Source organism: Paramormyrops kingsleyae, unplaced genomic scaffold, assembly GCF_048594095.1.
Source record: "Paramormyrops kingsleyae isolate MSU_618 unplaced genomic scaffold, PKINGS_0.4 ups31, whole genome shotgun sequence".
Taxonomy (NCBI): Eukaryota; Metazoa; Chordata; class Actinopteri; order Osteoglossiformes; family Mormyridae; genus Paramormyrops; species Paramormyrops kingsleyae.
The window spans coordinates 554,173-581,232 of NW_027325969.1; the positions used below are offsets into that span (position 1 = coordinate 554,173).

General features: G+C 55.5%; 22 non-coding genes and 1 pseudogene across 22 annotated transcripts; all 23 read right to left on the bottom strand.

Moving 5' to 3' along the window:
• Positions 1 to 1,785: 1,785 nt before the first annotated feature.
• LOC140584633 (U5 spliceosomal RNA) lies at positions 1,786 to 1,899 on the bottom strand. The gene has a single exon (XR_011986595.1). It is a non-coding gene; the product is annotated as a U5 spliceosomal RNA (small nuclear RNA).
• Positions 1,900 to 2,333: 434 nt separating this feature from the next.
• On the bottom strand, positions 2,334 to 2,521 carry LOC140584115 (U2 spliceosomal RNA). The gene has a single exon (XR_011986149.1). It is a non-coding gene; the product is annotated as a U2 spliceosomal RNA (small nuclear RNA).
• A 5,526-nt stretch (positions 2,522 to 8,047) lies between these two features.
• Positions 8,048 to 8,161, bottom strand: LOC140584634 (U5 spliceosomal RNA). The gene has a single exon (XR_011986596.1). It is a non-coding gene; the product is annotated as a U5 spliceosomal RNA (small nuclear RNA).
• Positions 8,162 to 8,576: 415 nt separating this feature from the next.
• On the bottom strand, positions 8,577 to 8,768 carry LOC140585159 (U2 spliceosomal RNA). The gene has a single exon (XR_011987119.1). It is a non-coding gene; the product is annotated as a U2 spliceosomal RNA (small nuclear RNA).
• Positions 8,769 to 8,963: 195 nt separating this feature from the next.
• Positions 8,964 to 9,077, bottom strand: LOC140584635 (U5 spliceosomal RNA). Its single transcript, XR_011986597.1, has one exon. It is a non-coding gene; the product is annotated as a U5 spliceosomal RNA (small nuclear RNA).
• A 455-nt stretch (positions 9,078 to 9,532) lies between these two features.
• On the bottom strand, positions 9,533 to 9,724 carry LOC140585160 (U2 spliceosomal RNA). Its single transcript, XR_011987120.1, has one exon. It is a non-coding gene; the product is annotated as a U2 spliceosomal RNA (small nuclear RNA).
• Positions 9,725 to 9,919: 195 nt separating this feature from the next.
• On the bottom strand, positions 9,920 to 10,033 carry LOC140584636 (U5 spliceosomal RNA). The gene has a single exon (XR_011986598.1). It is a non-coding gene; the product is annotated as a U5 spliceosomal RNA (small nuclear RNA).
• Positions 10,034 to 10,467: 434 nt separating this feature from the next.
• LOC140584222 (U2 spliceosomal RNA) lies at positions 10,468 to 10,661 on the bottom strand. Its single transcript, XR_011986199.1, has one exon. It is a non-coding gene; the product is annotated as a U2 spliceosomal RNA (small nuclear RNA).
• Positions 10,662 to 16,370: 5,709 nt separating this feature from the next.
• LOC140584637 (U5 spliceosomal RNA) lies at positions 16,371 to 16,484 on the bottom strand. The gene has a single exon (XR_011986599.1). It is a non-coding gene; the product is annotated as a U5 spliceosomal RNA (small nuclear RNA).
• A 415-nt stretch (positions 16,485 to 16,899) lies between these two features.
• On the bottom strand, positions 16,900 to 17,091 carry LOC140585161 (U2 spliceosomal RNA). Its single transcript, XR_011987121.1, has one exon. It is a non-coding gene; the product is annotated as a U2 spliceosomal RNA (small nuclear RNA).
• A 195-nt stretch (positions 17,092 to 17,286) lies between these two features.
• On the bottom strand, positions 17,287 to 17,400 carry LOC140584638 (U5 spliceosomal RNA). The gene has a single exon (XR_011986600.1). It is a non-coding gene; the product is annotated as a U5 spliceosomal RNA (small nuclear RNA).
• Positions 17,401 to 17,855: 455 nt separating this feature from the next.
• Positions 17,856 to 18,047, bottom strand: LOC140585162 (U2 spliceosomal RNA). The gene has a single exon (XR_011987122.1). It is a non-coding gene; the product is annotated as a U2 spliceosomal RNA (small nuclear RNA).
• A 195-nt stretch (positions 18,048 to 18,242) lies between these two features.
• On the bottom strand, positions 18,243 to 18,356 carry LOC140584639 (U5 spliceosomal RNA). The gene has a single exon (XR_011986601.1). It is a non-coding gene; the product is annotated as a U5 spliceosomal RNA (small nuclear RNA).
• Positions 18,357 to 18,791: 435 nt separating this feature from the next.
• On the bottom strand, positions 18,792 to 18,985 carry LOC140584223 (U2 spliceosomal RNA). Its single transcript, XR_011986200.1, has one exon. It is a non-coding gene; the product is annotated as a U2 spliceosomal RNA (small nuclear RNA).
• Positions 18,986 to 23,198: 4,213 nt separating this feature from the next.
• On the bottom strand, positions 23,199 to 23,317 carry LOC140584237 (U2 spliceosomal RNA; annotated as a pseudogene).
• A 195-nt stretch (positions 23,318 to 23,512) lies between these two features.
• On the bottom strand, positions 23,513 to 23,626 carry LOC140584641 (U5 spliceosomal RNA). The gene has a single exon (XR_011986603.1). It is a non-coding gene; the product is annotated as a U5 spliceosomal RNA (small nuclear RNA).
• A 428-nt stretch (positions 23,627 to 24,054) lies between these two features.
• Positions 24,055 to 24,246, bottom strand: LOC140585163 (U2 spliceosomal RNA). The gene has a single exon (XR_011987123.1). It is a non-coding gene; the product is annotated as a U2 spliceosomal RNA (small nuclear RNA).
• Positions 24,247 to 24,441: 195 nt separating this feature from the next.
• On the bottom strand, positions 24,442 to 24,555 carry LOC140584642 (U5 spliceosomal RNA). Its single transcript, XR_011986604.1, has one exon. It is a non-coding gene; the product is annotated as a U5 spliceosomal RNA (small nuclear RNA).
• Positions 24,556 to 24,984: 429 nt separating this feature from the next.
• LOC140585164 (U2 spliceosomal RNA) lies at positions 24,985 to 25,176 on the bottom strand. Its single transcript, XR_011987124.1, has one exon. It is a non-coding gene; the product is annotated as a U2 spliceosomal RNA (small nuclear RNA).
• Positions 25,177 to 25,371: 195 nt separating this feature from the next.
• On the bottom strand, positions 25,372 to 25,485 carry LOC140584643 (U5 spliceosomal RNA). Its single transcript, XR_011986605.1, has one exon. It is a non-coding gene; the product is annotated as a U5 spliceosomal RNA (small nuclear RNA).
• A 415-nt stretch (positions 25,486 to 25,900) lies between these two features.
• On the bottom strand, positions 25,901 to 26,092 carry LOC140585165 (U2 spliceosomal RNA). Its single transcript, XR_011987125.1, has one exon. It is a non-coding gene; the product is annotated as a U2 spliceosomal RNA (small nuclear RNA).
• A 195-nt stretch (positions 26,093 to 26,287) lies between these two features.
• On the bottom strand, positions 26,288 to 26,401 carry LOC140584644 (U5 spliceosomal RNA). Its single transcript, XR_011986606.1, has one exon. It is a non-coding gene; the product is annotated as a U5 spliceosomal RNA (small nuclear RNA).
• Positions 26,402 to 26,855: 454 nt separating this feature from the next.
• LOC140585166 (U2 spliceosomal RNA) lies at positions 26,856 to 27,047 on the bottom strand. Its single transcript, XR_011987126.1, has one exon. It is a non-coding gene; the product is annotated as a U2 spliceosomal RNA (small nuclear RNA).
• Between the last annotated feature and the right edge of the window lie 13 nt (positions 27,048 to 27,060).

Below are 27,060 nucleotides of genomic sequence, written 5' to 3' on the forward strand. Positions count from 1 at the left end.
TGTTCATTGGCTTTGTCCTGTACACTACTGTACTCCTGGGGGGGCGCAGGGGACTGTCCCAAGTCCCACACCAGATGGGGGGCCCCCAACGTCGGGGAGGGGGGACTCTCTCGGCCTTGGTCCCCGGCCGCCACTGCTGGCAAGGTGGCAGCCGGAGGGCTGGAAGCGTCGGGTTGTACCTCCCTTCTGCTCTTCTTCCTCCTCCGGGGGGATGCGCCGCTCTTCCTCCTCCTGCTGCTGACGCCCGGAGCCAGGACTGGAGACCCCTCCTGCATCGCTGTGACTGTCCCTGGGGCCTCCTCCACCTCGGCCAGGGCTTCTCCTCCTGCCCCCGCCGCCGGCTGTTCCTGCCCTAATGTGGGGGCTTGCGCTCCCCCACCACTCTCCTTGCCGAGGACTCTGCTGCCTGACAGAGCGTCGGCGTATGATGTTTTCCGTTGAGGGCAGGAACGAGCCAGATGGTCCTCACCGTTACAGTGGATACAGCGACGGGGGCCCTTGCAGTCCCTGGCCATATGCCCCGGCTCCAGGCAGTTCCGACAGCGCAGGTTGGCGCACCCCTCCAGAGTGTGTCCAAAACTATGGCACTGTCGGCAGAAGGGAGGCTGTCCAGAATAAAACAAGTAAGCCTTGTTACCCTGCAAATTAAAATAGGCTGGGGGATGACTAAAACCGCCCGCGCCATTAGCGTCCAGGCGCAGGCGGGCCTGGAACTGGCGTCGACCAGTCCAGATCCCCAGCTCATCCCGAATGTCCTTGTGGCCAGGAAGGAGGTCCACATACTTGTTCAGGAACTGGCGGACGGCCTCGGCGGTGATATGAGGATTGAAACAATGTACAGTTATCACTCGCTTGTCGGGCCACCACAGCGGCTCGATGGTATACTGACCCAGGAGAGGGTACTGGGCCCTCTCCTTGCTCCGCTCCAGGACCTTGGAGTAACTCTCGTCGGTGGACAGGGTGACCTCGAAGAACTGGTGAGGTCCATTCCGCTGCACACAGAGGATATCCTCCATGCGGAGGCCCAGCTCCCCGAAGGCCACCTCCCGGATGAAGGCCAGGCGGTCAGGGAAGGTGCCCACCTCCCCTTCAGCCCTCCAGCAGAACCGGGCGGTATTACGCAGGCCACCGCCTGCTACCAGCCACGGCCCGCTGAAGGGCTTCCTCGCAGCACCGCCGGCCGTCGCCATCCGGGATGGTCCACCGACGTCGTTCCTGGAGCAGAGTCCTCCTGCCGCCGTGGTCCCGACGTCCGCCGTGGTCCTGCTGCCGTCCGCCAATCCGGGATGAGCCGAGGAATGCTAAACTATTAAAAACACCTAAGAATAAAAAACACCAGTTCACCCAACAGGGCGGCGGGCAGGCCACCAGCCACTGCGGGATCCCCAGCCTAATAAAAACGAAAATAAAAGCAGGGATAAAAGGCTAAAAGGAAGGCACGGGTCGCCCCGTGGCAGCGGCGGTCAAGCCACCTACTGGTCACGCATTAGGGTCACCGTGCCTTCCTCTAAAAAACCCGACGCAGTCCTTTAAAAGCGATAAAAAGAGCGTAAAATCCACTTGATCTTAGCCAAAAGGCCGAGAAGCGATACCCACAAATTGCGCCCCGCCGGGCGCCGGCATGCGGGATGCCGACGGAGCTGGCGCGGCTCAGCCCTCACCAGCCCCTCTGGCAGGTGTCGCCCGGCGAGTCCACGCGTGATCCAGGGAGACCACAGCCGCGCCACCGGGCACCTAACGCCAGCCGCTAAGCCGGGCCCAGTCTTCCTTTGACAGCAGCAGTGCAGCTCTGCTTGGGCAGAGCCTCCAAAAATACCATGAACTCATCGCTATCCCTCTCCACGGAAATCTTTAGTAAAAGGCGAAAGATTTATACGGGATGAAGAGAGACCCGAGTCGATATGGGGCCGCCGCCAAGCCCGTCGCCGTTAGCCGGGCCTGCGTGACGCCCCCGCTCGGAGTAGAATGCCCAGGGGCGTCGCAGCCGCCGTCCTCGGGGCCCCGACTCCTCCCTGTCCTCCTGTCCTCTCAAAAGACAGCAATCATTTTAACAAACATCAGGGGAAATTCAAAAGGCAAAGATGACATCATGCCTTACCTCAGCGCAGCTGTCCACCGCACAAACAGTGTGTCACCTTCCTTTAAAAAAAAAAAAAAAAAAAAAAAAAAAAAAGAAAAACGGCGGGAAACGGGGGCCACGCACAGACAGGGCCCCCCCCCTCACAGCACTCAGTCTATTAGTCACTCACTCTCAGTCAGTCAGTCAGTCAGTCAGTCAGTCAGTCAGTCAGTCAGTCAGTCAGTCAGTTCTGCCTTTCGACAACAGGGGGCAGTAGAGGTGCACCATTCCCGGAAGCACTGCAATACCGGGTCGATGCGTGGAGCGGACGGGGCAAGCCCCACTTCCGGCTCCCTGTTCCAAAAATCCGTTTAATATGTGGTCCCCTCCATGGGGGACGTATCAGATATTAAACTGATAAGAACAGATTTTTTTTTTTTTTTTTTATTTTATAAAATACATAAACCACACCAGACATTCAATAAATAAGCAAATATTAATCAAAAACCATTGAGTGTCAGTGGTTATTTTCAAAATCACCCCCAGGCTTAAAATCCCATTGCAAAGGGTTTCCGATCCTTGTGAACTTTATGGTGTGACACTGAAAAAAAACATTAACGCACCACCAAGAAAGGCACAGTATAAGGTGCGTGCGTTCACAACTCACGTGCCACACCGACCTTCCTGGATGGAGCTCGTACTCACCAAGATGTTAGTGGGGCTATGGCCGCAGAAGGCCCCTCCACCTTTCCTTGGCCTCGTGGTAGCCCCACTGGATGATGTCCCGCTCCATCCTGAAATCCAAGTCCGCCACAATCTTTCGATATAATCCCCAGGCCCTCAAATCTGCCCCTTTATGGATGAGTGCCGACCTTGCATTCCAAAGTTCACGTTTGGTCATGCTGATCAGCAGCCACATCCGGGGCGGGAAGGGAGTCTGAGGACCTTGGGGCCACCCCATCATCACCTTATCGTAGGACAACACAAACTGCGGGTCTAGTTTCCTGCACAGGCCTTGCACTGATCTCCAGACCTCCCTGGCATACCCACAGTCCCAAAAGGCGTGCCTGAGGGTCTCCTCCTCTGAGCACTCGGGACGTGGGCAGCCTGAGTGTCTGGTCAGCTTGTGCCTGTACAGTACATCCCTGACCGGCAGCTTACCATGCACACACTGCCAGTTCAGGTCCTGCAGCCGGTTATCCAACCCCTTGGGCTGGATCCTGGTCCAGGTGTCCTTCTCCAGGCCCAGCACAGCACGGGTTCCCCTCTTCACCAGCACAGCCCGATACAGGGCTCGGTGCCTGGTGAGGGTCCCTGGGGGGAGACCTGCCGGAAGAGACTTACTCCACTTAATAGCATGGTGATAGTGGGTCGGCAGCGTCTCCGCCTTGGGCCCGGCGTTGGACCACGACGTCAACAGACGTCTCATGGGCAGGGCCAGCCACAAGTGAACAAAATACTGGTGGGGGTGTTCTAGGGGAGCCACCAGACGTGCACAGATCTGGGAGAAGAACAGGCAGTCAAGCTTGAGAGGGAAGTCAGGAACATCCCTCCCCCCACTGTCCTTTCCAAGGTACATCACTTCCCTCCTCACATACTCATACCTGCCGCCCCAAACAAGGTTAAACACATCCTTAGTTAAGCCTCTCCGCATGAAGCGGGGCATGGGGAACACATGGGCGAGGTAGAGGAGGGTGGGAAGGATATCAACCTTCAAGGCGAGAACCTTACCCAGGAAGGACAGGGACCTGGCCTTCCACATCCCCATCTTCCGCCTGGCGATCGTCAAACGCTCTTCCCAGTTTACCCGGGCAGCACCTTTCGAAAGAAAGTTAACCCCCAACACCTTGAGAGGGCCGCCGCAGAGAGTGAGCCCCCCCGGGACGTCCTCTCTCGCCTTCCAGCTGCCAAAGTACTTGACCACCGACTTGCTAAGGTTAAGTGCAGCCCCGGAGGCCTTCCCGAACGCCTGCACCAAGCCCAGGGCGTGACCGAGCGCATGGTCCGAGCACACAAACAGAGTGGTATCGTCTGCGTACTGGGCCAGCTTTACCGTCAGGCCCCCACTCCCTGGCAGGATCAGGCCGTTGATACCTGGATGGGCACGGATGGCGCTCGCCAACGGCTCTATATATAGAGCGTAGAGGAGGGGGGAGAGAGGGCAACCCTGCCTCACTCCACTTGACTGGGGAACCCAATCACTGAGGGAACCATTAATCGACACATGGCTACCAACCTCAGTATAAAGCGCATGAACCCATCCCAAGAACTTAGGCCCAAAACCTAGCCTGCTCAATACCCCAAACAGGAAGCAGTGGTCCACTCGGTCAAACGCCTTCTCCTGGTCCAAGCTAACGAGTGCCAGAGGGACATTCCTGTCCTCAGCCCAGGCGATCGCGTCCCGAATTAAATGTAAATTCCAAGTCGCAGATCGACCCGGGACCCCGCAAGTCTGGTCACTATGGACCAGGTGGGTCATGGCCTTTTTTAGGCGCTCAGTTAGGGTCTTTGCTATGATCTTTGCATCTACGCAAAGCATTGTCAGGGGTCTCCAGTTGCCAAGTTCGGCACGATCGCCCTTCTTGTACAACAAAGACAAGACCCCTGACCGCATGCTCTTGGTGAGCATGCCCTGACGCTGCACGTCCTCAGCCACTTCTAGCAGCTCCGGCCCGAGGACTTCCCAAAACGTGGAATAGAATTCCACGGGGAGTCCATCGAGACCAGGAACTTTGCGCCGGTTCATTTTGCCTAGCACCTCAGTCAGCTCGGCTAGAGTGAAGGGGGCATCTAAGCTGTCCCTTGCCTCACTGGGAAGACTAGGTTTGAGTTTAGATAAAAACTGCTCCCCTAGCTCAGGTTCGGTCTCCCTTTTCTTAAAAAGGTCACCGTAAAAACATTTAGCAACCTCCAGCATCCGGGCCGAATCGGAGACCAGGTTGCCTCCTTGGTCCCGGAGGGCAGTGAAACACTTTTCCTCACGGGCCAGTTTCACCTTATTAAAGAAGAAGGCTGTACATTTCTCATTCTCCTCCCTTTCCAAAGCCCTGGCCCAAAACAAGGAGGCCGCAGCCGATTGCTCGTGCAGGCCCCTCAGCTTAGCTTTGGCTGCCTGCACCTCCTCAAAGTTAAAAGCCCCTCCGTTGTTGTGGCGGGCATACTCCCTCTGCAGCCTGGTCTCTAGCCGTTGGATTTCGTAAAGCCTTTTAGCTTTACGCTGGCCGCAATAGTGGATAGCTAGAGCTCTAACCCTCTCTTTTACGCTCTCCCACCATGCGGCCGTGGAGACGTAGGCTGCCTTACAGCCCCGCCACGCAGTAAAATGATCCAGGAAGAGAGACCTAAAGTCTCTCTCTTCTAAGATCTCCACGTTCAGCTTCCAATAGCCCCTCCCGAAGGTAGGGGCGTCAATGGAAACTGTGGCCTCGACCGATGTATGGTCCGAGTACCACCGTGGAGACCTCAAAACCTTCCTAAAAACAACAGAGGGCGAAGCTAAAATATAATCAATACGGCTGCTGGCCCCACGACTGTTGTGCCAGGTATGGCCCGGATCTGTGGGGTTGCACGTTTTAAAACCATCAGAGAGGTTGAGGCTGCGGATCAAATTCCTAAAATGTTTAGTGCTGACATCCCCTTTCCCTTCTAAAAAAGTATTGAAGTCCCCTCCTAAAATTATGTGTCTATTAGTGACACAAAACTGGGCCAGCTCCTCAAAAAGCGCAATGCGGGACGAGGCCTCCACTGGAGCGTAAACGCACATCGCCCGGATGTGCTGACCTCTCCAGGTGGCGTCCACTCCCAAAACCCTTCCCTGCACTACAGTGAAGGTACTCACATTCTCAAAGGCCCGGTCACCAAAAAGGATGCCGACGCCTGAAGAATGGACACCACCAACGCTCCAGCAGGACTTACCCCTCTTCCACGCTTGTGAGAAAAGAGCCACGTCCCGCTGGTCCCTGAGGTGGACTTCCTGCAAGAAACAGAGATTGAAAGGGGAGGATGTCAGTTCATCAAAGACCGCGGCCCTTTTGACTGGGTTCCTCAACCCTCTGACGTTAACAGTAAAAATTTTAAAATCAGCCATGGGGGGATTAAAAAAAGAATAAAACAATAAGAAATTAAAACCATAAAAATTTTAAAAACTATAAACCCTAAAACCAGCTATTAAGACCCCTGTTCCCCCTCCCCGCTCATGCCCAGAATTTTCCCCAGCATGGAGTCCTCCAGGTAGGCCTGGTCGTTTGGTGAAACCTCCAGGCCCGAAAAGGTAATGTCCTCCTGGGGAAGGGCTGGGGACAACATTGACAAATTCCAACTTATATCTTCTGTTTTGGGGGCGGGGGGCGATACGACCTGTACAGGGGCCTCAGCTGGGGGCGCCGCCTCCTTGGGGGTACCTGTTGCCTCCTCTGCTTCCTTCCTCGTCTTCTTAGTTTTGTCCTTGGGGTCACCCTTCTTCTTCCTTTTGGTGACCCCGGCCCGGGCCTGCGGGGACTGCCCAGCCTGAGCCCGGGGCCCCTCAGCCCCCAACGGGGTCTTCACTGGGGACCTGGCCACTTCTTCCTGGGCCCCCACTGACCTCTCCTGAGGCCCCCCTGGCTTTGGGGCAGGGAGCAGCTCCCGGTCCGGCACCCGCCTCACCTGCCCACCACCCGCCAGAACGCCCGCATAGGAGCGCTGGGGGCAGACACGGGCCAGGTGCTCCTCGCTGCTGCAGTGGCGGCAACGTTGGGGGCCCTTACAGTCCTTAGCCATGTGCCCGGGCTCAAGGCAGTTACGGCACTTAAGGTCCGGGCAGTCCTCCGCCTTGTGTCCATGGCCCTGGCACGACCGGCAGAAGGTAGGCTGTCCAGTGTAGAACAGGTACCCCCTGTTGGGCCCGATGGAAAAGTAGGCTGGGGGATGAAGATATCCCCCCTTTCCATCCGGCCGCAGTCGCACCTGAAACTGGCGGCGCCCATTCCACACACCCAGCTCGTCCCGGACGTCTCTGTGTCCTGGTAAAACCTCAACGTGTTTAGTGAGGAAATGGCAGACGGCCTCCGCCGACACGTAAGGATTGAACACATGCACCGTTACCACCCGCTTGTCCGTAAACCACAAGGGCTCAACCGAGTACATATTCAAGAGCGGGTGGTCGGACTTGCTCTGCTCCAGCACCCTCCGGTATGCCTCCTCAGAGGCCAAGGTAACATCCAGAAACCTCTGGGGATGGTTCCTCTGGACGCAGATCAGGTCCTCCAGCTTAAAGCCCAGCACACCAAACACCACCTCCCGGATGAAGAAGACCCTGTCGTGAAACTGGGCCTCTCCATCCAGGTTCCTCCAACGGAACCGGGCCGTGTTAAGCAGACCGCCACCTACCATCGGACCCGGTCCGGAGGAGGGGGTCGTCCCGGCCACTGGAGCCGCCGCTGGGGCCGTCACTGCCGTCCTGGGAGCCGTAGCTGCCATCCTCCAGCTGGGGTGCTCCGGCATCAGCCGTCCCACTCGGAGTGGAGCAAGGCGCAGTGTTCCAGAGGTCCTTCCGCCGTAGTCCAAGACGGGCTGAGCTAAAAACTAGACTAAAAAATAAAATAATAAAAGTGAATAAAAACAAACAAGGGCTGAAAAACACTAAAACAGGATACCAAGGTTCACCCCGTGGCAGCGGCGGTCAGGCCACCTGCTGGGCACGCATTAGGATCCCCTTGGTATCCGCTAAACTAAAAAACACGACGGGTAAAACGGCTAAGAAAAACGCCAAAAGTTTTTAAAAACTTGATCTTAGCCAAAAGGCCGAGAAGCGATACCCACAAATTGCGCCCCGCCGGGCGCCGGCATGCGGGATGCCGACGGAGCTGGCGCGGCTCAGCCCTCACCAGCCCCTCTGGCAGGTGTCGCCCGGCGAGTCCACGCGTGATCCAGGGAGACCACAGCCGCGCCACCGGGCACCTAACGCCAGCCGCTAAGCCGGGCCCAGTCTTCCTTTGACAGCAGCAGTGCAGCTCTGCTTGGGCAGAGCCTCCAAAAATACCATGAACTCATCGCTATCCCTCTCCACGGAAATCTTTAGTAAAAGGCGAAAGATTTATACGGGATGAAGAGAGACCCGAGTCGATATGGGGCCGCCGCCAAGCCCGTCGCCGTTAGCCGGGCCTGCGTGACGCCCCCGCTCGGAGTAGAATGCCCAGGGGCGTCGCAGCCGCCGTCCTCGGGGCCCCGACTCCTCCCTGTCCTCCTGTCCTCTCAAAAGACAGCAATCATTTTAACAAACATGAGGGGAAATTCAAAAGGCAAAGATGACATCATGCCTTACCTCAGCGCAGCTGTCCACCGCACAAACAGTGTGTCACCTTCCTTTAAAAAAAAAAAAAAAAAAAAAAAAAAAAAAAAAGAAAAACGGCGGGAAACGGGGGCCACGCACAGACAGGGCCCCCCCCCTCACAGCACTCAGTCTATTAGTCACTCACTCACTCACTCAGTCAGTCAGTCAGTCAGTCAGTCAGTTCTGCCTTTCGACAACAGGGGGCAGTAGAGGTGCACCATTCCCGGAAGCACTGCAATACCGGGTCGATGCGTGGAGCGGACGGGGCAAGCCCCACTTCCGGCTCCCTGTTCCAAAAATCCGTTTAATATGTGGTCCCCTCCATGGGGGACGTATCAGATATTAAACTGATAAGAACAGATACTACACTTGATCTTAGCCAAAAGGCCGAGAAGCGATACCCACAAATTGCGCCCCGCCGGGCGCCGGCATGCGGGATGCCGACGGAGCTGGCGCGGCTCAGCCCTCACCAGCCCCTCTGGCAGGTGTCGCCCGGCGAGTCCACGCGTGATCCAGGGAGACCACAGCCGCGCCACCGGGCACCTAACGCCAGCCGCTAAGCCGGGCCCAGTCTTCCTTTGACAGCAGCAGTGCAGCTCTGCTTGGGCAGAGCCTCCAAAAATACCATGAACTCATCGCTATCCCTCTCCACGGAAATCTTTAGTAAAAGGCGAAAGATTTATACGGGATGAAGAGAGACCCGAGTCGATATGGGGCCGCCGCCAAGCCCGTCGCCGTTAGCCGGGCCTGCGTGACGCCCCCGCTCGGAGTAGAATGCCCAGGGGCGTCGCAGCCGCCGTCCTCGGGGCCCCGACTCCTCCCTGTCCTCCTGTCCTCTCAAAAGACAGCAATCATTTTAACAAACATGAGGGGAAATTCAAAAGGCAAAGATGACATCATGCCTTACCTCAGCGCAGCTGTCCACCGCACAAACAGTGTGTCACCTTCCTTTAAAAAAAAAAAAAAAAAAAAAAAAAAAAAAAAAGAAAAACGGCGGGAAACGGGGGCCACGCACAGACAGGGCCCCCCCCCTCACAGCACTCAGTCTATTAGTCACTCACTCACTCACTCAGTCAGTCAGTCAGTCAGTCAGTCAGTCAGTCAGTCAGTCAGTCAGTCAGTCAGTCAGTCAGTCAGTTCTGCCTTTCGACAACAGGGGGCAGTAGAGGTGCACCATTCCCGGAAGCACTGCAATACCGGGTCGATGCGTGGAGCGGACGGGGCAAGCCCCACTTCCGGCTCCCTGTTCCAAAAATCCGTTTAATATGTGGTCCCCTCCATGGGGGACGTATCAGATATTAAACTGATAAGAACAGATACTACACTTGATCTTAGCCAAAAGGCCGAGAAGCGATACCCACAAATTGCGCCCCGCCGGGCGCCGGCATGCGGGATGCCGACGGAGCTGGCGCGGCTCAGCCCTCACCAGCCCCTCTGGCAGGTGTCGCCCGGCGAGTCCACGCGTGATCCAGGGAGACCACAGCCGCGCCACCGGGCACCTAACGCCAGCCGCTAAGCCGGGCCCAGTCTTCCTTTGACAGCAGCAGTGCAGCTCTGCTTGGGCAGAGCCTCCAAAAATACCATGAACTCATCGCTATCCCTCTCCACGGAAATCTTTAGTAAAAGGCGAAAGATTTATACGGGATGAAGAGAGACCCGAGTCGATATGGGGCCGCCGCCAAGCCCGTCGCCGTTAGCCGGGCCTGCGTGACGCCCCCGCTCGGAGTAGAATGCCCAGGGGCGTCGCAGCCGCCGTCCTCGGGGCCCCGACTCCTCCCTGTCCTCCTGTCCTCTCAAAAGACAGCAATCATTTTAACAAACATGAGGGGAAATTCAAAAGGCAAAGATGACATCATGCCTTACCTCAGCGCAGCTGTCCACCGCACAAACAGTGTGTCACCTTCCTTTAAAAAAAAAAAAAAAAAAAAAAAAAAAAAAAAGAAAAACGGCGGGAAACGGGGGCCACGCACAGACAGGGCCCCCCCCCTCACAGCACTCAGTCTATTAGTCACTCACTCACTCACTCAGTCAGTCAGTCAGTCAGTCAGTCAGTCAGTCAGTCAGTCAGTCAGTTCTGCCTTTCGACAACAGGGGGCAGTAGAGGTGCACCATTCCCGGAAGCACTGCAATACCGGGTCGATGCGTGGAGCGGACGGGGCAAGCCCCACTTCCGGCTCCCTGTTCCAAAAATCCGTTTAATATGTGGTCCCCTCCATGGGGGACGTATCAGATATTAAACTGATAAGAACAGATTTTTTTTTTTTTTTTTTTTTTTTTGTACCAGTCAGAGTTGGATACCCGTCGCTTCATCAACTCGGCCAACCTTCACTCATCATTCCGGCTATTTCAAATTCAATTACAATTTTTATTTCAATCAATAAAATATTACAATTATAATCTCCTTAAGAGGATTTCAAACAAGACATTTTAAAATTCAGCCCATATCAGAGTTTAAAATTTAAATATAAACTACATAAACCACACCAGACATTCAATAAATAAGCAAATATTAATCAAAAACCATTGAGTGTCAGTGGTTATTTTCAAAATCACCCCCAGGCTTAAAATCCCATTGCAAAGGGTTTCCGATCCTTGTGAACTTTATGGTGTGACACTGAAAAAAAACATTAACGCACCACCAAGAAAGGCACAGTATAAGGTGCGTGCGTTCACAACTCACGTGCCACACCGACCTTCCTGGATGGAGCTCGTACTCACCAAGATGTTAGTGGGGCTATGGCCGCAGAAGGCCCTTCCACCTTTCCTTGGCCTCGTGGTAGCCCCACTGGATGATGTCCCGCTCCATCCTGAAATCCAAGTCCGCCACAATCTTTCGATATAATCCCCAGGCCCTCAAATCTGCCCCTTTATGGATGAGTGCCGACCTTGCATTCCAAAGTTCACGTTTGGTCATGCTGATCAGCAGCCACATCCGGGGCGGGAAGGGAGTCTGAGGACCTTGGGGCCACCCCATCATCACCTTATCGTAGGACAACACAAACTGCGGGTCTAGTTTCCTGCACAGGCCTTGCACTGATCTCCAGACCTCCCTGGCATACCCACAGTCCCAAAAGGCGTGCCTGAGGGTCTCCTCCTCTGAGCACTCGGGACGTGGGCAGCCTGAGTGTCTGGTCAGCTTGTGCCTGTACAGTACATCCCTGACCGGCAGCTTACCATGCACACACTGCCAGTTCAGGTCCTGCAGCCGGTTATCCAACCCCTTGGGCTGGATCCTGGTCCAGGTGTCCTTCTCCAGGCCCAGCACAGCACGGGTTCCCCTCTTCACCAGCACAGCCCGATACAGGGCTCGGTGCCTGGTGAGGGTCCCTGGGGGGAGACCTGCCGGAAGAGACTTACTCCACTTAATAGCATGGTGATAGTGGGTCGGCAGCGTCTCCGCCTTGGGCCCGGCGTTGGACCACGACGTCAACAGACGTCTCATGGGCAGGGCCAGCCACAAGTGAACAAAATACTGGTGGGGGTGTTCTAGGGGAGCCACCAGACGTGCACAGATCTGGGAGAAGAACAGGCAGTCAAGCTTGAGAGGGAAGTCAGGAACATCCCTCCCCCCACTGTCCTTTCCAAGGTACATCACTTCCCTCCTCACATACTCATACCTGCCGCCCCAAACAAGGTTAAACACATCCTTAGTTAAGCCTCTCCGCATGAAGCGGGGCATGGGGAACACATGGGCGAGGTAGAGGAGGGTGGGAAGGATATCAACCTTCAAGGCGAGAACCTTACCCAGGAAGGACAGGGACCTGGCCTTCCACATCCCCATCTTCCGCCTGGCGATCGTCAAACGCTCTTCCCAGTTTACCCGGGCAGCACCTTTCGAAAGAAAGTTAACCCCCAACACCTTGAGAGGGCCGCCGCAGAGAGTGAGCCCCCCCGGGACGTCCTCTCTCGCCTTCCAGCTGCCAAAGTACTTGACCACCGACTTGCTAAGGTTAAGTGCAGCCCCGGAGGCCTTCCCGAACGCCTGCACCAAGCCCAGGGCGTGACCGAGCGCATGGTCCGAGCACACAAACAGAGTGGTATCGTCTGCGTACTGGGCCAGCTTTACCGTCAGGCCCCCACTCCCTGGCAGGATCAGGCCGTTGATACCTGGATGGGCACGGATGGCGCTCGCCAACGGCTCTATATATAGAGCGTAGAGGAGGGGGGAGAGAGGGCAACCCTGCCTCACTCCACTTGACTGGGGAACCCAATCACTGAGGGAACCATTAATCGACACATGGCTACCAACCTCAGTATAAAGCGCATGAACCCATCCCAAGAACTTAGGCCCAAAACCTAGCCTGCTCAATACCCCAAACAGGAAGCAGTGGTCCACTCGGTCAAACGCCTTCTCCTGGTCCAAGCTAACGAGTGCCAGAGGGACATTCCTGTCCTCAGCCCAGGCGATCGCGTCCCGAATTAAATGTAAATTCCAAGTCGCAGATCGACCCGGGACCCCGCAAGTCTGGTCACTATGGACCAGGTGGGTCATGGCCTTTTTTAGGCGCTCAGTTAGGGTCTTTGCTATGATCTTTGCATCTACGCAAAGCATTGTCAGGGGTCTCCAGTTGCCAAGTTCGGCACGATCGCCCTTCTTGTACAACAAAGACAAGACCCCTGACCGCATGCTCTTGGTGAGCATGCCCTGACGCTGCACGTCCTCAGCCACTTCTAGCAGCTCCGGCCCGAGGACTTCCCAAAACGTGGAATAGAATTCCACGGGGAGTCCATCGAGACCAGGAACTTTGCGCCGGTTCATTTTGCCTAGCACCTCAGTCAGCTCGGCTAGAGTGAAGGGGGCATCTAAGCTGTCCCTTGCCTCACTGGGAAGACTAGGTTTGAGTTTAGATAAAAACTGCTCCCCTAGCTCAGGTTCGGTCTCCCTTTTCTTAAAAAGGTCACCGTAAAAACATTTAGCAACCTCCAGCATCCGGGCCGAATCGGAGACCAGGTTGCCTCCTTGGTCCCGGAGGGCAGTGAAACACTTTTCCTCACGGGCCAGTTTCACCTTATTAAAGAAGAAGGCTGTACATTTCTCATTCTCCTCCCTTTCCAAAGCCCTGGCCCAAAACAAGGAGGCCGCAGCCGATTGCTCGTGCAGGCCCCTCAGCTTAGCTTTGGCTGCCTGCACCTCCTCAAAGTTAAAAGCCCCTCCGTTGTTGTGGCGGGCATACTCCCTCTGCAGCCTGGTCTCTAGCCGTTGGATTTCGTAAAGCCTTTTAGCTTTACGCTGGCCGCAATAGTGGATAGCTAGAGCTCTAACCCTCTCTTTTACGCTCTCCCACCATGCGGCCGTGGAGACGTAGGCTGCCTTACAGCCCCGCCACGCAGTAAAATGATCCAGGAAGAGAGACCTAAAGTCTCTCTCTTCTAAGATCTCCACGTTCAGCTTCCAATAGCCCCTCCCGAAGGTAGGGGCGTCGATGGAAACTGTGGCCTCGACCGATGTATGGTCCGAGTACCACCGTGGAGACCTCAAAACCTTCCTAAAAACAACAGAGGGCGAAGCTAAAATATAATCAATACGGCTGCTGGCCCCACGACTGTTGTGCCAGGTATGGCCCGGATCTGTGGGGTTGCACATTTTAAAACCATCAGAGAGGTTGAGGCTGCGGATCAAATTCCTAAAATGTTTAGTGCTGACATCCCCTTTCCCTTCTAAAAAAGTATTGAAGTCCCCTCCTAAAATTATGTGTCTATTAGTGACACAAAACTGGGCCAGCTCCTCAAAAAGCGCAATGCGGGACGAGGCCTCCACTGGAGCGTAAACGCACATCGCCCGGATGTGCTGACCTCTCCAGGTGGCGTCCACTCCCAAAACCCTTCCCTGCACTACAGTGAAGGTACTCACATTCTCAAAGGCCCGGTCACCAAAAAGGATGCCGACGCCTGAAGAATGGACACCACCAACGCTCCAGCAGGACTTACCCCTCTTCCACGCTTGTGAGAAAAGAGCCACGTCCCGCTGGTCCCTGAGGTGGACTTCCTGCAAGAAACAGAGATTGAAAGGGGAGGATGTCAGTTCATCAAAGACCGCGGCCCTTTTGACTGGGTTCCTCAACCCTCTGACGTTAACAGTAAAAATTTTAAAATCAGCCATGGGGGGATTAAAAAAAGAATAAAACAATAAGAAATTAAAACCATAAAAATTTTAAAAACTATAAACCCTAAAACCAGCTATTAAGACCCCTGTTCCCCCTCCCCGCTCATGCCCAGAATTTTCCCCAGCATGGAGTCCTCCAGGTAGGCCTGGTCGTTTGGTGAAACCTCCAGGCCCGAAAAGGTAATGTCCTCCTGGGGAAGGGCTGGGGACAACATTGACAAATTCCAACTTATATCTTCTGTTTTGGGGGCGGGGGGCGATACGACCTGTACAGGGGCCTCAGCTGGGGGCGCCGCCTCCTTGGGGGTACCTGTTGCCTCCTCTGCTTCCTTCCTCGTCTTCTTAGTTTTGTCCTTGGGGTCACCCTTCTTCTTCCTTTTGGTGACCCCGGCCCGGGCCTGCGGGGACTGCCCAGCCTGAGCCCGGGGCCCCTCAGCCCCCAACGGGGTCTTCACTGGGGACCTGGCCACTTCTTCCTGGGCCCCCACTGACCTCTCCTGAGGCCCCCCTGGCTTTGGGGCAGGGAGCAGCTCCCGGTCCGGCACCCGCCTCACCTGCCCACCACCCGCCAGAACGCCCGCATAGGAGCGCTGGGGGCAGACACGGGCCAGGTGCTCCTCGCTGCTGCAGTGGCGGCAACGTTGGGGGCCCTTACAGTCCTTAGCCATGTGCCCGGGCTCAAGGCAGTTACGGCACTTAAGGTCCGGGCAGTCCTCCGCCTTGTGTCCATGGCCCTGGCACGACCGGCAGAAGGTAGGCTGTCCAGTGTAGAACAGGTACCCCCTGTTGGGCCCGATGGAAAAGTAGGCTGGGGGATGAAGATATCCCCCCTTTCCATCCGGCCGCAGTCGCACCTGAAACTGGCGGCGCCCATTCCACACACCCAGCTCGTCCCGGACGTCTCTGTGTCCTGGTAAAACCTCAACGTGTTTAGTGAGGAAATGGCAGACGGCCTCCGCCGACACGTAAGGATTGAACACATGCACCGTTACCACCCGCTTGTCCGTAAACCACAAGGGCTCAACCGAGTACATATTCAAGAGCGGGTGGTCGGACTTGCTCTGCTCCAGCACCCTCCGGTATGCCTCCTCAGAGGCCAAGGTAACATCCAGAAACCTCTGGGGATGGTTCCTCTGGACGCAGATCAGGTCCTCCAGCTTAAAGCCCAGCACACCAAACACCACCTCCCGGATGAAGAAGACCCTGTCGTGAAACTGGGCCTCTCCATCCAGGTTCCTCCAACGGAACCGGGCCGTGTTAAGCAGACCGCCACCTACCATCGGACCCGGTCCGGAGGAGGGGGTCGTCCCGGCCACTGGAGCCGCCGCTGGGGCCGTCACTGCCGTCCTGGGAGCCGTAGCTGCCATCCTCCAGCTGGGGTGCTCCGGCATCAGCCGTCCCACTCGGAGTGGAGCAAGGCGCAGTGTTCCAGAGGTCCTTCCGCCGTAGTCCAAGACGGGCTGAGCTAAAAACTAGACTAAAAAATAAAATAATAAAAGTGAATAAAAACAAACAAGGGCTGAAAAACACTAAAACAGGATACCAAGGTTCACCCCGTGGCAGCGGCGGTCAGGCCACCTGCTGGGCACGCATTAGGATCCCCTTGGTATCCGCTAAACTAAAAAACACGACGGGTAAAACGGCTAAGAAAAACGCCAAAAGTTTTTAAAAACTTGATCTTAGCCAAAAGGCCGAGAAGCGATACCCACAAATTGCGCCCCGCCGGGCGCCGGCATGCGGGATGCCGACGGAGCTGGCGCGGCTCAGCCCTCACCAGCCCCTCTGGCAGGTGTCGCCCGGCGAGTCCACGCGTGATCCAGGGAGACCACAGCCGCGCCACCGGGCACCTAACGCCAGCCGCTAAGCCGGGCCCAGTCTTCCTTTGACAGCAGCAGTGCAGCTCTGCTTGGGCAGAGCCTCCAAAAATACCATGAACTCATCGCTATCCCTCTCCACGGAAATCTTTAGTAAAAGGCGAAAGATTTATACGGGATGAAGAGAGACCCGAGTCGATATGGGGCCGCCGCCAAGCCCGTCGCCGTTAGCCGGGCCTGCGTGACGCCCCCGCTCGGAGTAGAATGCCCAGGGGCGTCGCAGCCGCCGTCCTCGGGGCCCCGACTCCTCCCTGTCCTCCTGTCCTCTCAAAAGACAGCAATCATTTTAACAAACATGAGGGGAAATTCAAAAGGCAAAGATGACATCATGCCTTACCTCAGCGCAGCTGTCCACCGCACAAACAGTGTGTCACCTTCCTTTAAAAAAAAAAAAAAAAAAAAAAAAAAAAAAAAAGAAAAACGGCGGGAAACGGGGGCCACGCACAGACAGGGCCCCCCCCCTCACAGCACTCAGTCTATTAGTCACTCACTCACTCACTCAGTCAGTCAGTCAGTCAGTCAGTCAGTTCTGCCTTTCGACAACAGGGGGCAGTAGAGGTGCACCATTCCCGGAAGCACTGCAATACCGGGTCGATGCGTGGAGCGGACGGGGCAAGCCCCACTTCCGGCTCCCTGTTCCAAAAATCCGTTTAATATGTGGTCCCCTCCATGGGGGACGTATCAGATATTAAACTGATAAGAACAGATACTACACTTGATCTTAGCCAAAAGGCCGAGAAGCGATACCCACAAATTGCGCCCCGCCGGGCGCCGGCATGCGGGATGCCGACGGAGCTGGCGCGGCTCAGCCCTCACCAGCCCCTCTGGCAGGTGTCGCCCGGCGAGTCCACGCGTGATCCAGGGAGACCACAGCCGCGCCACCGGGCACCTAACGCCAGCCGCTAAGCCGGGCCCAGTCTTCCTTTGACAGCAGCAGTGCAGCTCTGCTTGGGCAGAGCCTCCAAAAATACCATGAACTCATCGCTATCCCTCTCCACGGAAATCTTTAGTAAAAGGCGAAAGATTTATACGGGATGAAGAGAGACCCGAGTCGATATGGGGCCGCCGCCAAGCCCGTCGCCGTTAGCCGGGCCTGCGTGACGCCCCCGCTCGGAGTAGAATGCCCAGGGGCGTCGCAGCCGCCGTCCTCGGGGCCCCGACTCCTCCCTGTCCTCCTGTCCTCTCAAAAGACAGCAATCATTTTAACAAACATGAGGGGAAATTCAAAAGGCAAAGATGACATCATGCCTTACCTCAGCGCAGCTGTCCACCGCACAAACAGTGTGTCACCTTCCTTTAAAAAAAAAAAAAAAAAAAAAAAAAAAAAAAAAGAAAAACGGCGGGAAACGGGGGCCACGCACAGACAGGGCCCCCCCCCTCACAGCACTCAGTCTATTAGTCACTCACTCACTCACTCAGTCAGTCAGTCAGTCAGTCAGTCAGTCAGTCAGTCAGTCAGTCAGTCAGTCAGTCAGTCAGTCAGTTCTGCCTTTCGACAACAGGGGGCAGTAGAGGTGCACCATTCCCGGAAGCACTGCAATACCGGGTCGATGCGTGGAGCGGACGGGGCAAGCCCCACTTCCGGCTCCCTGTTCCAAAAATCCGTTTAATATGTGGTCCCCTCCATGGGGGACGTATCAGATATTAAACTGATAAGAACAGATACTACACTTGATCTTAGCCAAAAGGCCGAGAAGCGATACCCACAAATTGCGCCCCGCCGGGCGCCGGCATGCGGGATGCCGACGGAGCTGGCGCGGCTCAGCCCTCACCAGCCCCTCTGGCAGGTGTCGCCCGGCGAGTCCACGCGTGATCCAGGGAGACCACAGCCGCGCCACCGGGCACCTAACGCCAGCCGCTAAGCCGGGCCCAGTCTTCCTTTGACAGCAGCAGTGCAGCTCTGCTTGGGCAGAGCCTCCAAAAATACCATGAACTCATCGCTATCCCTCTCCACGGAAATCTTTAGTAAAAGGCGAAAGATTTATACGGGATGAAGAGAGACCCGAGTCGATATGGGGCCGCCGCCAAGCCCGTCGCCGTTAGCCGGGCCTGCGTGACGCCCCCGCTCGGAGTAGAATGCCCAGGGGCGTCGCAGCCGCCGTCCTCGGGGCCCCGACTCCTCCCTGTCCTCCTGTCCTCTCAAAAGACAGCAATCATTTTAACAAACATGAGGGGAAATTCAAAAGGCAAAGATGACATCATGCCTTACCTCAGCGCAGCTGTCCACCGCACAAACAGTGTGTCACCTTCCTTTAAAAAAAAAAAAAAAAAAAAAAAAAAAAAAAAAGAAAAACGGCGGGAAACGGGGGCCACGCACAGACAGGGCCCCCCCCCTCACAGCACTCAGTCTATTAGTCACTCACTCACTCACTCAGTCAGTCAGTCAGTCAGTCAGTCAGTCAGTCAGTCAGTCAGTCAGTTCTGCCTTTCGACAACAGGGGGCAGTAGAGGTGCACCATTCCCGGAAGCACTGCAATACCGGGTCGATGCGTGGAGCGGACGGGGCAAGCCCCACTTCCGGCTCCCTGTTCCAAAAATCCGTTTAATATGTGGTCCCCTCCATGGGGGACGTATCAGATATTAAACTGATAAGAACAGATTTTTTTTTTTTTTTTTTTTTTTTTGTACCAGTCAGAGTTGGATACCCGTCGCTTCATCAACTCGGCCAACCTTCACTCATCATTCCGGCTATTTCAAATTCAATTACAATTTTTATTTCAATCAATAAAATATTACAATTATAATCTCCTTAAGAGGATTTCAAACAAGACATTTTAAAATTCAGCCCATATCAGAGTTTAAAATTTAAATATAAACTACATAAACCACACCAGACATTCAATAAATAAGCAAATATTAATCAAAAACCATTGAGTGTCAGTGGTTATTTTCAAAATCACCCCCAGGCTTAAAATCCCATTGCAAAGGGTTTCCGATCCTTGTGAACTTTATGGTGTGACACTGAAAAAAAACATTAACGCACCACCAAGAAAGGCACAGTATAAGGTGCGTGCGTTCACAACTCACGTGCCACACCGACCTTCCTGGATGGAGCTCGTACTCACCAAGATGTTAGTGGGGCTATGGCCGCAGAAGGCCCTTCCACCTTTCCTTGGCCTCGTGGTAGCCCCACTGGATGATGTCCCGCTCCATCCTGAAATCCAAGTCCGCCACAATCTTTCGATATAATCCCCAGGCCCTCAAATCTGCCCCTTTATGGATGAGTGCCGACCTTGCATTCCAAAGTTCACGTTTGGTCATGCTGATCAGCAGCCACATCCGGGGCGGGAAGGGAGTCTGAGGACCTTGGGGCCACCCCATCATCACCTTATCGTAGGACAACACAAACTGCGGGTCTAGTTTCCTGCACAGGCCTTGCACTGATCTCCAGACCTCCCTGGCATACCCACAGTCCCAAAAGGCGTGCCTGAGGGTCTCCTCCTCTGAGCACTCGGGACGTGGGCAGCCTGAGTGTCTGGTCAGCTTGTGCCTGTACAGTACATCCCTGACCGGCAGCTTACCATGCACACACTGCCAGTTCAGGTCCTGCAGCCGGTTATCCAACCCCTTGGGCTGGATCCTGGTCCAGGTGTCCTTCTCCAGGCCCAGCACAGCACGGGTTCCCCTCTTCACCAGCACAGCCCGATACAGGGCTCGGTGCCTGGTGAGGGTCCCTGGGGGGAGACCTGCCGGAAGAGACTTACTCCACTTAATAGCATGGTGATAGTGGGTCGGCAGCGTCTCCGCCTTGGGCCCGGCGTTGGACCACGACGTCAACAGACGTCTCATGGGCAGGGCCAGCCACAAGTGAACAAAATACTGGTGGGGGTGTTCTAGGGGAGCCACCAGACGTGCACAGATCTGGGAGAAGAACAGGCAGTCAAGCTTGAGAGGGAAGTCAGGAACATCCCTCCCCCCACTGTCCTTTCCAAGGTACATCACTTCCCTCCTCACATACTCATACCTGCCGCCCCAAACAAGGTTAAACACATCCTTAGTTAAGCCTCTCCGCATGAAGCGGGGCATGGGGAACACATGGGCGAGGTAGAGGAGGGTGGGAAGGATATCAACCTTCAAGGCGAGAACCTTACCCAGGAAGGACAGGGACCTGGCCTTCCACATCCCCATCTTCCGCCTGGCGATCGTCAAACGCTCTTCCCAGTTTACCCGGGCAGCACCTTTCGAAAGAAAGTTAACCCCCAACACCTTGAGAGGGCCGCCGCAGAGAGTGAGCCCCCCCGGGACGTCCTCTCTCGCCTTCCAGCTGCCAAAGTACTTGACCACCGACTTGCTAAGGTTAAGTGCAGCCCCGGAGGCCTTCCCGAACGCCTGCACCAAGCCCAGGGCGTGACCGAGCGCATGGTCCGAGCACACAAACAGAGTGGTATCGTCTGCGTACTGGGCCAGCTTTACCGTCAGGCCCCCACTCCCTGGCAGGATCAGGCCGTTGATACCTGGATGGGCACGGATGGCGCTCGCCAACGGCTCTATATATAGAGCGTAGAGGAGGGGGGAGAGAGGGCAACCCTGCCTCACTCCACTTGACTGGGGAACCCAATCACTGAGGGAACCATTAATCGACACATGGCTACCAACCTCAGTATAAAGCGCATGAACCCATCCCAAGAACTTAGGCCCAAAACCTAGCCTGCTCAATACCCCAAACAGGAAGCAGTGGTCCACTCGGTCAAACGCCTTCTCCTGGTCCAAGCTAACGAGTGCCAGAGGGACATTCCTGTCCTCAGCCCAGGCGATCGCGTCCCGAATTAAATGTAAATTCCAAGTCGCAGATCGACCCGGGACCCCGCAAGTCTGGTCACTATGGACCAGGTGGGTCATGGCCTTTTTTAGGCGCTCAGTTAGGGTCTTTGCTATGATCTTTGCATCTACGCAAAGCATTGTCAGGGGTCTCCAGTTGCCAAGTTCGGCACGATCGCCCTTCTTGTACAACAAAGACAAGACCCCTGACCGCATGCTCTTGGTGAGCATGCCCTGACGCTGCACGTCCTCAGCCACTTCTAGCAGCTCCGGCCCGAGGACTTCCCAAAACGTGGAATAGAATTCCACGGGGAGTCCATCGAGACCAGGAACTTTGCGCCGGTTCATTTTGCCTAGCACCTCAGTCAGCTCGGCTAGAGTGAAGGGGGCATCTAAGCTGTCCCTTGCCTCACTGGGAAGACTAGGTTTGAGTTTAGATAAAAACTGCTCCCCTAGCTCAGGTTCGGTCTCCCTTTTCTTAAAAAGGTCACCGTAAAAACATTTAGCAACCTCCAGCATCCGGGCCGAATCGGAGACCAGGTTGCCTCCTTGGTCCCGGAGGGCAGTGAAACACTTTTCCTCACGGGCCAGTTTCACCTTATTAAAGAAGAAGGCTGTACATTTCTCATTCTCCTCCCTTTCCAAAGCCCTGGCCCAAAACAAGGAGGCCGCAGCCGATTGCTCGTGCAGGCCCCTCAGCTTAGCTTTGGCTGCCTGCACCTCCTCAAAGTTAAAAGCCCCTCCGTTGTTGTGGCGGGCATACTCCCTCTGCAGCCTGGTCTCTAGCCGTTGGATTTCGTAAAGCCTTTTAGCTTTACGCTGGCCGCAATAGTGGATAGCTAGAGCTCTAACCCTCTCTTTTACGCTCTCCCACCATGCGGCCGTGGAGACGTAGGCTGCCTTACAGCCCCGCCACGCAGTAAAATGATCCAGGAAGAGAGACCTAAAGTCTCTCTCTTCTAAGATCTCCACGTTCAGCTTCCAATAGCCCCTCCCGAAGGTAGGGGCGTCGATGGAAACTGTGGCCTCGACCGATGTATGGTCCGAGTACCACCGTGGAGACCTCAAAACCTTCCTAAAAACAACAGAGGGCGAAGCTAAAATATAATCAATACGGCTGCTGGCCCCACGACTGTTGTGCCAGGTATGGCCCGGATCTGTGGGGTTGCACATTTTAAAACCATCAGAGAGGTTGAGGCTGCGGATCAAATTCCTAAAATGTTTAGTGCTGACATCCCCTTTCCCTTCTAAAAAAGTATTGAAGTCCCCTCCTAAAATTATGTGTCTATTAGTGACACAAAACTGGGCCAGCTCCTCAAAAAGCGCAATGCGGGACGAGGCCTCCACTGGAGCGTAAACGCACATCGCCCGGATGTGCTGACCTCTCCAGGTGGCGTCCACTCCCAAAACCCTTCCCTGCACTACAGTGAAGGTACTCACATTCTCAAAGGCCCGGTCACCAAAAAGGATGCCGACGCCTGAAGAATGGACACCACCAACGCTCCAGCAGGACTTACCCCTCTTCCACGCTTGTGAGAAAAGAGCCACGTCCCGCTGGTCCCTGAGGTGGACTTCCTGCAAGAAACAGAGATTGAAAGGGGAGGATGTCAGTTCATCAAAGACCGCGGCCCTTTTGACTGGGTTCCTCAACCCTCTGACGTTAACAGTAAAAATTTTAAAATCAGCCATGGGGGGATTAAAAAAAGAATAAAACAATAAGAAATTAAAACCATAAAAATTTTAAAAACTATAAACCCTAAAACCAGCTATTAAGACCCCTGTTCCCCCTCCCCGCTCATGCCCAGAATTTTCCCCAGCATGGAGTCCTCCAGGTAGGCCTGGTCGTTTGGTGAAACCTCCAGGCCCGAAAAGGTAATGTCCTCCTGGGGAAGGGCTGGGGACAACATTGACAAATTCCAACTTATATCTTCTGTTTTGGGGGCGGGGGGCGATACGACCTGTACAGGGGCCTCAGCTGGGGGCGCCGCCTCCTTGGGGGTACCTGTTGCCTCCTCTGCTTCCTTCCTCGTCTTCTTAGTTTTGTCCTTGGGGTCACCCTTCTTCTTCCTTTTGGTGACCCCGGCCCGGGCCTGCGGGGACTGCCCAGCCTGAGCCCGGGGCCCCTCAGCCCCCAACGGGGTCTTCACTGGGGACCTGGCCAGTGATAAGAACAGATACTACACTTGATCTTAGCCAAAAGGCCGAGAAGCGATACCCACAAATTGCGCCCCGCCGGGCGCCGGCATGCGGGATGCCGACGGAGCTGGCGCGGCTCAGCCCTCACCAGCCCCTCTGGCAGGTGTCGCCCGGCGAGTCCACGCGTGATCCAGGGAGACCACAGCCGCGCCACCGGGCACCTAACGCCAGCCGCTAAGCCGGGCCCAGTCTTCCTTTGACAGCAGCAGTGCAGCTCTGCTTGGGCAGAGCCTCCAAAAATACCATGAACTCATCGCTATCCCTCTCCACGGAAATCTTTAGTAAAAGGCGAAAGATTTATACGGGATGAAGAGAGACCCGAGTCGATATGGGGCCGCCGCCAAGCCCGTCGCCGTTAGCCGGGCCTGCGTGACGCCCCCGCTCGGAGTAGAATGCCCAGGGGCGTCGCAGCCGCCGTCCTCGGGGCCCCGACTCCTCCCTGTCCTCCTGTCCTCTCAAAAGACAGCAATCATTTTAACAAACATGAGGGGAAATTCAAAAGGCAAAGATGACATCATGCCTTACCTCAGCGCAGCTGTCCACCGCACAAACAGTGTGTCACCTTCCTTTAAAAAAAAAAAAAAAAAAAAAAAAAAAAAAAAAAGAAAAACGGCGGGAAACGGGGGCCACGCACAGACAGGGCCCCCCCCCTCACAGCACTCAGTCTATTAGTCACTCACTCACTCACTCAGTCAGTCAGTCAGTCAGTCAGTCAGTCAGTCAGTCAGTTCTGCCTTTCGACAACAGGGGGCAGTAGAGGTGCACCATTCCCGGAAGCACTGCAATACCGGGTCGATGCGTGGAGCGGACGGGGCAAGCCCCACTTCCGGCTCCCTGTTCCAAAAATCCGTTTAATATGTGGTCCCCTCCATGGGGGACGTATCAGATATTAAACTGATAAGAACAGATACTACACTTGATCTTAGCCAAAAGGCCGAGAAGCGATACCCACAAATTGCGCCCCGCCGGGCGCCGGCATGCGGGATGCCGACGGAGCTGGCGCGGCTCAGCCCTCACCAGCCCCTCTGGCAGGTGTCGCCCGGCGAGTCCACGCGTGATCCAGGGAGACCACAGCCGCGCCACCGGGCACCTAACGCCAGCCGCTAAGCCGGGCCCAGTCTTCCTTTGACAGCAGCAGTGCAGCTCTGCTTGGGCAGAGCCTCCAAAAATACCATGAACTCATCGCTATCCCTCTCCACGGAAATCTTTAGTAAAAGGCGAAAGATTTATACGGGATGAAGAGAGACCCGAGTCGATATGGGGCCGCCGCCAAGCCCGTCGCCGTTAGCCGGGCCTGCGTGACGCCCCCGCTCGGAGTAGAATGCCCAGGGGCGTCGCAGCCGCCGTCCTCGGGGCCCCGACTCCTCCCTGTCCTCCTGTCCTCTCAAAAGACAGCAATCATTTTAACAAACATGAGGGGAAATTCAAAAGGCAAAGATGACATCATGCCTTACCTCAGCGCAGCTGTCCACCGCACAAACAGTGTGTCACCTTCCTTTAAAAAAAAAAAAAAAAAAAAAAAAAAAAAAAGAAAAACGGCGGGAAACGGGGGCCACGCACAGACAGGGCCCCCCCCCTCACAGCACTCAGTCTATTAGTCACTCACTCACTCACTCAGTCAGTCAGTCAGTCAGTCAGTCAGTCAGTCAGTCAGTCAGTTCTGCCTTTCGACAACAGGGGGCAGTAGAGGTGCACCATTCCCGGAAGCACTGCAATACCGGGTCGATGCGTGGAGCGGACGGGGCAAGCCCCACTTCCGGCTCCCTGTTCCAAAAATCCGTTTAATATGTGGTCCCCTCCATGGGGGACGTATCAGATATTAAACTGATAAGAACAGATACTACACTTGATCTTAGCCAAAAGGCCGAGAAGCGATACCCACAAATTGCGCCCCGCCGGGCGCCGGCATGCGGGATGCCGACGGAGCTGGCGCGGCTCAGCCCTCACCAGCCCCTCTGGCAGGTGTCGCCCGGCGAGTCCACGCGTGATCCAGGGAGACCACAGCCGCGCCACCGGGCACCTAACGCCAGCCGCTAAGCCGGGCCCAGTCTTCCTTTGACAGCAGCAGTGCAGCTCTGCTTGGGCAGAGCCTCCAAAAATACCATGAACTCATCGCTATCCCTCTCCACGGAAATCTTTAGTAAAAGGCGAAAGATTTATACGGGATGAAGAGAGACCCGAGTCGATATGGGGCCGCCGCCAAGCCCGTCGCCGTTAGCCGGGCCTGCGTGACGCCCCCGCTCGGAGTAGAATGCCCAGGGGCGTCGCAGCCGCCGTCCTCGGGGCCCCGACTCCTCCCTGTCCTCCTGTCCTCTCAAAAGACAGCAATCATTTTAACAAACATGAGGGGAAATTCAAAAGGCAAAGATGACATCATGCCTTACCTCAGCGCAGCTGTCCACCGCACAAACAGTGTGTCACCTTCCTTTAAAAAAAAAAAAAAAAAAAAAAAAAAAAAAAAAGAAAAACGGCGGGAAACGGGGGCCACGCACAGACAGGGCCCCCCCCCTCACAGCACTCAGTCTATTAGTCACTCACTCACTCACTCAGTCAGTCAGTCAGTCAGTCAGTCAGTTCTGCCTTTCGACAACAGGGGGCAGTAGAGGTGCACCATTCCCGGAAGCACTGCAATACCGGGTCGATGCGTGGAGCGGACGGGGCAAGCCCCACTTCCGGCTCCCTGTTCCAAAAATCCGTTTAATATGTGGTCCCCTCCATGGGGGACGTATCAGATATTAAACTGATAAGAACAGATACTACACTTGATCTTAGCCAAAAGGCCGAGAAGCGATACCCACAAATTGCGCCCCGCCGGGCGCCGGCATGCGGGATGCCGACGGAGCTGGCGCGGCTCAGCCCTCACCAGCCCCTCTGGCAGGTGTCGCCCGGCGAGTCCACGCGTGATCCAGGGAGACCACAGCCGCGCCACCGGGCACCTAACGCCAGCCGCTAAGCCGGGCCCAGTCTTCCTTTGACAGCAGCAGTGCAGCTCTGCTTGGGCAGAGCCTCCAAAAATACCATGAACTCATCGCTATCCCTCTCCACGGAAATCTTTAGTAAAAGGCGAAAGATTTATACGGGATGAAGAGAGACCCGAGTCGATATGGGGCCGCCGCCAAGCCCGTCGCCGTTAGCCGGGCCTGCGTGACGCCCCCGCTCGGAGTAGAATGCCCAGGGGCGTCGCAGCCGCCGTCCTCGGGGCCCCGACTCCTCCCTGTCCTCCTGTCCTCTCAAAAGACAGCAATCATTTTAACAAACATGAGGGGAAATTCAAAAGGCAAAGATGACATCATGCCTTACCTCAGCGCAGCTGTCCACCGCACAAACAGTGTGTCACCTTCCTTTAAAAAAAAAAAAAAAAAAAAAAAAAAAAAAAAGAAAAACGGCGGGAAACGGGGGCCACGCACAGACAGGGCCCCCCCCCTCACAGCACTCAGTCTATTAGTCACTCACTCACTCACTCAGTCAGTCAGTCAGTCAGTCAGTCAGTCAGTCAGTCAGTCAGTCAGTCAGTCAGTCAGTCAGTCAGTTCTGCCTTTCGACAACAGGGGGCAGTAGAGGTGCACCATTCCCGGAAGCACTGCAATACCGGGTCGATGCGTGGAGCGGACGGGGCAAGCCCCACTTCCGGCTCCCTGTTCCAAAAATCCGTTTAATATGTGGTCCCCTCCATGGGGGACGTATCAGATATTAAACTGATAAGAACAGATACTACACTTGATCTTAGCCAAAAGGCCGAGAAGCGATACCCACAAATTGC